Here is an 8,945-nt window from a genome sequence, read left to right on the forward strand (position 1 = left end):
TAAAGGTCACACCGTAAACTCGGGCTGAAGTCTGGCCTTGAGTTTGGCCTGCCCTGGTTTTATATGAAAAGGCCAGTCACCGGTTTTTAAAGTGTTCAAACAAAGATCTGAAGACGCAGACTCTCTGCTGAACATCTCCTCCCGGTTCTGCTGCATTCCTGCAGTAAATCAACCAAATGAGCGCTTTGAGGCTTTTTCGCCCAGAGGGCTTCCAATCTTGTTGTTGTGTGGCCCTTAAAAAAAAAATTGTCCCAAGCACAGAAGCAACATTTAGAAAAACGAACACTGTGTGCTTCATTGTAAATGGAATTGCAGACATAATCCACTTCTTGACCACCATTCTGGAGGTTGTGCAGTCAGAGAAAACCTGCTGTAGTTTGTTTTTCTGCCAACCAACCAAGTCCAGGCTTTAATTATGCTGGGGCTGAAATGTTATTAAGTTTTATCATATTTGAAACAGTTGACTGGCTGTGTGTCCAAAAGTTCTCAGCATACCATGACTGTTTGCAGATAAGTCAGTGTTTTAAGGGTTCAGTGTGTTTTGAAAGAATTTTCTTGTCTTAAATCCCATAAAAGAGAACTCGTTCACCGTCTTTCATCACAGGCTTTTATAACACTAGTTGTGTGAGGAATGAAAAGTTCTTTACTGTCTGTCACACCTCCGCATACCTGACCAAAGTTTGACTGATTGTCAAGTTGTTACTCAGAAAAGTATGAAAATTGGGAGTCAACGTGTTGGAGAATCAGCCCCCAGCCCCAATACAATGTGCACTGTTGTGCAATTCTATTTGTATACTTGCAATGTTTTTCCTTTTTTAATTTGTAACTGATACTTAATGTTTTGCGCCTTGTTAAATTTAAATGTCTCACAGTTGTTGGGCAGAGAACCCACAATTTTGTTTTCCCTGCTCCTGCGCAATGACAATAAAGTCTATTCTATTGTCTGCTGTGATTGGATCTGACAAACTCTGACATGATGTTTGGCACCAATGCTGCTGTAACCTTTACATGAGACATGTTTTTAAAGCTTTTTTTTTTTTACTTAGAATTTCGGGAATTTGCACCATAAAAAGTCCAACTCAATTAGCCTTTAGCAGCTAATGTAGAGACAACGACCAAATTGATTCATTTTCATATTATAATGAGATAATATCTCAGCAACGTGGTTTTTAAGGCCAAATCAGAAGAGGGTCATGTTTTTCTACGAGAAGTCAATTTAAAGACTTATTTAAGCCTATTCTGCAGGCTCACCTCTGAACTTTATTCAAAGTCCAGGACTCTGGAGTCCCGACTTTCTACTAACCAAAAAGTTCTTCCTTGAAACATAATGCAGCCAGATATTACATCTCCTACTAAAATGTAGCAGTCTAGTTGGAAGGGAAAATAATTTTTACAAGACAGAGTCAATCAGTCACAGTATACGACTTAGGAGAGAAAATAATGGCTTTGGTCAGTTTTTTAAAATAATGCTATAAAAGAAAAGTGATTTTTTTATTATCTTGCTGACAAGTTTATCATAAAGAGCTTCGAATAAAAAGAACAAAAATTGCGTCTCTGGGACTGATTACACAGAAACACAATTCCCAACAGGAGCTGCTCTGTGGCCCTGAGCAACGTCAACATATGTACTTATTAACTGCCTCTGTGACAGATGTGTGTGTGTGTGTGTGTAGGAGTGTACGATGACTGTAATCCCCGTTTCTCCGATTAACAGCAATCTCTCCCGTCCCAAGAGACGAGCAGTCGGCTCAGAAAGAAAAAGAAAATTGGAGACGGCATGAAAGAGAGAGGGAGTGGGGGGGAACAACTGGACAGGCTCAGGAGGGCGGAGGATGAAGAAAACGCAGAAAGTGAAAATGGAGAGTGAGGGGAGAAAAGAGCCACTGGCAGAAAAAAAATTGCCCAACAGAGGAATGACACAGAGATGATTATTGACTCTGCAGAGATAACCACTTGATTTCTAGCTTCGTCTGAACTCTGGAATGTTTTTTCCTACGAACAACTTCTGGGCAAAGTCATGACTGTGGGTTTCACCCCCCGTCGCTTACACTGAAATGGATGATGGGATCTCTCTAAAGTATGTAAACACATCAAACACATCAGAAAAATCGGCAACTGTTTACGCGAGACAAAGCATTAAGTGTGGCCCTTCGTCTCAAAGCCAAGAGATGAATATATACAGCAATAAAGCTGTCGGGCTTAATGTAGAAACAGAAAAAAGAGGAAGCAATAAAGAGAGAAAGAGGAAAACAGTTTAAGCACCAGACTTTCTTCTAAACTGGCTGCTTTGTATAAACACCGCATTTCTCCCAGTGGTTCCAAGTAGTAACTAAATAAAAAAACGTCGACCAATTTAAGGCACTAAGAGCAAAAGTCCAAGATGCAGCAGCAAAAGCGACTTTATGGGAAATTCGAGCAGAACAGTGGAAACGATTGGGTTTTAATCCATCAAACCTGTGTAAACAGCAGCGTGACTAATAGGTGACATTCACAGAAAACCCAACGACAGCCCGGGTTTGTTCGGCGTTTGATGGCAGGAACGTTTGAGTCTTGAGTCGTTTGATTCTTTCTGCTGCCTCCTGATCTGTTTCTCCTTCATATGGAGAGATAACAACTCTTTCCTCTTTCAGGTGTCACATGGATTTTTAAACGTAGCACTAATATCTCTACTGTTTTACTTCAGGGTCTGAATTTGTCTGAGATGTTCTCACAGTTCAGTTCACCGTCTGCTTCCTGATTAAAGAGTCAGGGGACGAGCAAATGACGCACACCTGCAGTAAAATCTCTTAAGTGTGTGTGTGTGTGTTGGAGAGAAGCCTCCACCTGTTCCCTCCCTCCTCCGCCTGCTCGCCCTCAAGAACCTCCTCACTTTCTCGCAGGATTTGGACCTTTTACGTTCACGACACGCCTCCATTAGCACTTCTGAAACACCCCCGGTCATGAAGGGAGGGGCAAGAGGACACCAGGTGATGGCTGAACATATCATTTCTAAAATCATGGGGTTCAAACTGGTCATATAACAGCCTGCAGGATCCTGTCCACAAGAATTTGCTCCCATTGGTGGCACGATAACAGGACTGTGCTCCTGTAAAATAAGTGATCATCTTCCAAACCTAATCAGGGAGATTCGGTGTCTAAACCTCTTTGAAATGTAAAGTCGTCCAAACTGCTATGTTTTCACAGTTGTAACCCTGCATGTTACGAGCTGGTCGAACGGAGGCGGATGCTCAGAATAGGGTGGCGTTAAAAAATGATTTAAAAGGTTTTAGACTTATTTTCAACTTTGTTGAAAATTACTTCATAGTGTCAGAAGTGTGAAATACGTAACTTATAACTCATTATAACAAATTGTCATAAAAATGTATAGTAAACACTAAACACAAAATCCATCCTTTGAAGAGAAAATCCACCTGGCTGCAACCGAATATATGAAACCAGTGAAACGTCCATATTAATAAAAGTATTTGTAATGACAGTGATCTGTTGAGCTTCAGATTTGCTCAGTTCTCCTTATTCTGAAGGTTTTACTGCATCTTGCTACCACCTTGTCAGTCGGGCAGGGGGCGGCACCAGGGGTGGCCAATCAGATTTTGGGTGTGGCCCCTGCCCTCCCCCCTCTGGCCTCGTTGTATGAGACGGCACAGGAGAAGGTTGGGGAACTTGTGGGCAAACACCTTGCAGTGGGCATTTCAGTTCCTCACAGTGTTTTTCTTGTATCAATTGTGTCATTGTGCAAGTGAAAAAATGTGACGTTAAATTATAAAGTTGACATCATGCTATGGACTATAGTTTCCTTATATGCTGTTTCGTAGTTATTAATTAAGTTACCACGACAACCCCGACTGCACACTGACAAACAGAAGTGTCCACATACAAGTGGCCATGTTTAACAATGAAGGAAAAGCTTTTGACAAAAATTCAAATTTTACATAGAGCTGAACCGTTAATGCTGTGACGCAAACATGCTTGTCAAGACTTTCCAGTACAAAACTAGTGTTGTTGGAAAGAGGAAGAGATAAAGAGGAATAAAAAGGCAGGAGACGACAGTCAAGAGACGGAAAACCACAACAAAAACAAAGAGCGAGACCGAGCCAGTCCAGGTGATAGTTACCTGGACATCAAGCCTGTAATTTATGTCCCGACAACAGGGCTGCCGCCGGCGACATTTCCTTAGGGACTGTCTCCCCTGGTAACCCAATGGAGCCAGGGGACCATGCCCCCTTTTGTACTGCTTTGTGATCTCCGATGTCCATGACATTTTAAATTGATGGTGTGTTTCCAGTCCAGGAAAACCCCTATTTCCAAGTATGTGTCACCTGCTCAGGTAGACGACCATTCTGTGACTCAGGCTCAGGGGAAGATGAGCCAATAAACCTCAGTGTGTGGACATGAGATGAGCCATATGGAAAATATGAAGGGGTTTCGATTCCTAATTGTCCTAATTTCCCATGTAGCTAAAAAAAAAACTAAACTGCAATGACAGCATCAAACCTGATAGTTGACCTTAGCAAAGATCTGTGACCTTTTTAAACTAAAATCTACACGGAACTTGAAACTGCATGAAACCACAAAGTAAAAAAAAAGAAAATGACAACAGGCCCATGTTTCCATTATCCTCTACCACAGAAAATGTTCCTATAGAAGAATAGATTAACATTTAGTAAATGTATTTTCAGGTGTTTTCCCCAGAGAATAAAATTTAAAACCTCAATATACATCATACACACAGGTAATGGGGGGGAAAGGTAACTAACTTGACACTGCCAATGTGCTCTCACCCCACAACGTCAGGTATTGATGCCACAGGTTCACGTTGGGGTCAGTATTGGACGCTTGAGGAACGCCACCATTTGACGCCATGGGAACAAAAACTGCATCGCAGTTAGAAAAAAACAACTTCAGGCTAAGGCTGTAGCGCTGTTTATGTCATTCCACACATAACTGCCTCACATGACTTGCTTGCAGCCAATCCAACACTTATGCATTTCCTGTCGCCAGGGGGAAGCTTGTGTCAGACAACTGAAGGCCAGTGTGGTGGTGGTGGTGGTGGTGAAGAACCGGTGAAGACAAATGAGGAAGATGCCCTTTGCCGCACGGTCGCTCGCGTCCAGGTCTCATGTCGGGGCCTAATAGTATTTGCAGTTGACAGTGGTATTACCTATTGTGCATTGCGTATATCCCACTAGGATCTCGAAGGGATGGCTCTGAGTGAAGAAGCGGCCGACCACACTAACACTGAGTACTCTGTGAATATTGTAAATACACTAACTGTAAATACTCTGGAAATGATCACAGACTCTGTGGGTTTGCTTTAGTCTCAGTTGAATCAACTGAACTGAGTAGGGTTGTAGGCGAAACCTGCATTTGGATTTTTGTGACAACTGAAAAGTTCGGACTGCCATTGTTTCACAGTCTGTCTGGGTTTGACCCCCAAATACATTTATTGAAAAGCTTTTGTTGGTTTGGTTGTTTTTTGTTGTTTGTATAATCTTTGTTTTTTTTTTGTTCTGCGGGTTCAGACTTTTCCAAATTGTCATGTAACATTTTGTCAGACATGATTCAGAGTATCAGCCCCTTTTGTTTTCTACGGTTAAGCCCATTACCTTAAGAGACAACATGGATTAGGGTTAGACACAGAAACTTCAGGGAGAAGTTAAGTTACAAGACCATTTAAATAAGCACAAAATGCTACAAACAGTGACAACAGCACACACGTCCTTCCTTACTATAGTAACCACGTGCTCCACGTTGTGTTAAGATTATCATTAAAGAGCACGATGTCTCGCACTAGGGTCAAACCCTGGTCTCCTATGGAAAAGTCCTGCATCTTGTAGTGTCCATCTCCATATGAAACTTCTTCACTTTGCAAACTACGTCATTGCTTTAGGCAGCTAATACTGAAGCTTAGCGGTTTCCAATGCAATAGACTGAAAGCTGAGTATCTGAGTATCGATCAGTGACGCATTCGTCAGTGTCAGAATGTAACGCAGAAGGGACTGAACAAAGCGATGCTTGACGACACCTCAGGAATAAAAGGTCCGGACAGATGCTAATTAGCAAGCTAATCGAACAGCGTATTAAATATTTCTCTGTACCTTAAACTCAGGGTGGCAGTTGGCGTGAACATTTCCTGTCTTATAATCTGCCCTGTAAATGGATCACGTCCCTTTGTCTGATGTTTGGTACATCTTGTCAATCAAAGCTCCTTGACTTCCATTAATCTGCATGAAAGATGCCACACATATAAAGCACTGAAGGTGCATTCAGGAACACTAAAAAGTGTATGTCATGTGTGGCTTATCAAACGCAGACAGTGCACAAGTGTCTATCAGAATAAGCTCAAGCACTCTAAACGGGATAATGGATGGATGAAGTACTTCTCTTAGTAAAGGTTTGCCAGCAATAAGGTAATAAAACCCAGTGTAGCATCAAAACGGGCCCTTCCAAAATCAAAAGGACCCCTCACAGCCAGTTCTGCTTTTATTATAACCACAACACTTTCCGACAACTAATGAATCACTGTTCGCATGACAGAATGATTCTTCCCACCGCAGCCGACATGTTTCAGTTTGTTTGACCCAAGCAGAAAAGGTGCCAACACAGGGTCCGACCAGTGACTGGCAGGTGATTTCTGAGCAGAAACCACACATCCACTGGTTAAAGTGGAAGAGGAAGTGGAGCAGCAGAATAAAGTCAACACTCTAACAACAGCAGTTTCCCCTTCAGTAACCATAAGCCCCCCTTTCACCTCCAGGGGCTAAGACCAAGCTGTTGCCTCAACAATCAATCACTGACAGCTGAGAGGAAGAGACAACGGAACGTTTAATGGCACAAAAAACAACTGCATTTAACAAATAATGAATAATCAAACGAGTGCAAGAAGACGAACAAAGGAGTGGAATGTAAGAGAGACTACATCTGCCCCCACAGTCAAGGCTGAGGACAAGAGGACATGCACAGAGGGAGACGAGAGCGGAGACAAAACAGGAGTAAAAGAGGGAAAACTGTCTCTAAATCTTTATTTACACTTGTTACAAAGCACATTCTTTACACTGGAAATCGAGTGACAGAAAGTGTTTGAATAGAAGTTTTTTTCAAACCCGCATCATATGCTCAGGTTTACACGGAGCTATTTACAGGTTATTGTTGTTATCATGGTTATTATGGTTGCAGCTCTTTAAAAGGAACTAAGCTCGGTTCACACTGGCGTCGGTGCTGGATTATGACCAGGTTCTTACGATGTTACGATTTGTGTCTTAGTCAGAGTTACTGACACGAGCCCACAGAAGGTTACGGTTCAAACCACTTGCTAAAAGTGCATAAAGTACCAGGAAAGTGGTAGATTTCCATCAGAAAGCAGAACTTGGAAAATATCTTAGTCAATCTGAGTTCTAGGAATGTTTATTATGTGTGCATGCCCACACTTCTTTATCGGAAACAAATGTGATCATGTTAATTCCTCTGTTTCCATGGTTGCAATGTTGTCTCCATGTCCCCAAATCTCACAAATACTGTCAATAATGACAGTCCAAGTGATCAATATAGAGCCAAGTGCAACTTGTATTCATTTGTTAAACGTTCGGACAGTTATAAATCCATCCCATTTCAAACAGAAGCTGGAATGTGACACATGTAGACAGAAGACACTGAGGGGCGACACCTCCCACTGTCTCCTCTGCCTCGGAGGGAGAATTGGACGCGCTCACTCACACACTCAGGGGTCCTCCTCCCCTCCATATTGCCGCCGTGCCTCTGGCGAGCTGTAAACCAGCAGGTTCGGGAGTTTGGTTTGTGTGTGTGTGTGTGTGTGTGGATGATCCAAACTATTGGCCAGTGCCGTGCAGCACCTCCGCGGCTAAATTAGCAAGATGCTCTCTCTGTGGGAGTGACATATGTTTTACAGTGTGTCTGAGTCTTTACCCCAAACACACACACACACACACACACACACACACACACACACACACACACACAGTTGGCAGCAAACTCATCAAACAAATCCCTTTCAAATCTGGGCCTGCAGCCGCCACACGGGGGGTAAGGCGGGGAGGTGGTGAGAAGGGTGCAGTGTTTGCGTGTTTGTGTGAGTGTGAATTCCCTGATGGTCAATGAAAAGAGACTCTACCTTTCTGCTTTAGTCTCCAAAAATAAAACGCTTGTTGTCCAACAATAAGATGTATTTCTTTGCAAGTTGTGATTCTGGACGTTTATTATAACCTGGATGTTAGACTGCTGGGATCTGAGAAAGTGTGGACAGCAGTAAAACAGATGATGTCACTGCATCCTCAGCGATTACCTTTCTGAGTAAAAACCTAACTGATGGGAACACTAAAACTCATATGCAGGGTCATGAGGGGAATTATTCTGTTGTTGTTTTATGGTTACTAATCACGTCCACATGAACCACATCTGTGTTTTCAGAAAGCGATGAAAGGATTGTGTAAATTGTCTGATTATTTTGGAAAATAATTAATGTTTCCTGCCACTTCAAGCACAAAGTTTCACTGAACTGAAAGGAAAATTCTGGAAGTGTGTAATTCTCCTTAACACTAGTGAAGGTAATCGCTGTGTGTGTGTGTGTGTGTGTGTGTGTGTGTGTGTGTGTTAATTAGCTCAACTGAGTTAATCATCAGCAGGGAGTCGGGGGGACGTCCTGCAGAGCTTGGTGACGTGTCCCACATGCTTCTGCAGCCCTAAAAGACAGAATAGTCCCCCACCCGATTGTGTGTGTGTGTGTGTGTGTGTGTGTGTGTGTGTGTGTGTGTGTGTGTGTGCCATTCATACAAACATATGAAGTCTATTCACTCAGTTCTCTGCGTTGATTCACCTCATGTTTATGTGACACGAATCCTTTGCACTAAGCTGCACTGTGATTTAAAACCTCAATATGTATTTATTTATTTTTTCGGGCTAATTTGATGCGACAAAGGAATAAATGCTCACTG

The sequence above is a fragment of the Channa argus genome, chromosome 7 (genome assembly GCF_033026475.1).
Source record: "Channa argus isolate prfri chromosome 7, Channa argus male v1.0, whole genome shotgun sequence".
Taxonomy (NCBI): domain Eukaryota; kingdom Metazoa; phylum Chordata; class Actinopteri; order Anabantiformes; family Channidae; genus Channa; species Channa argus.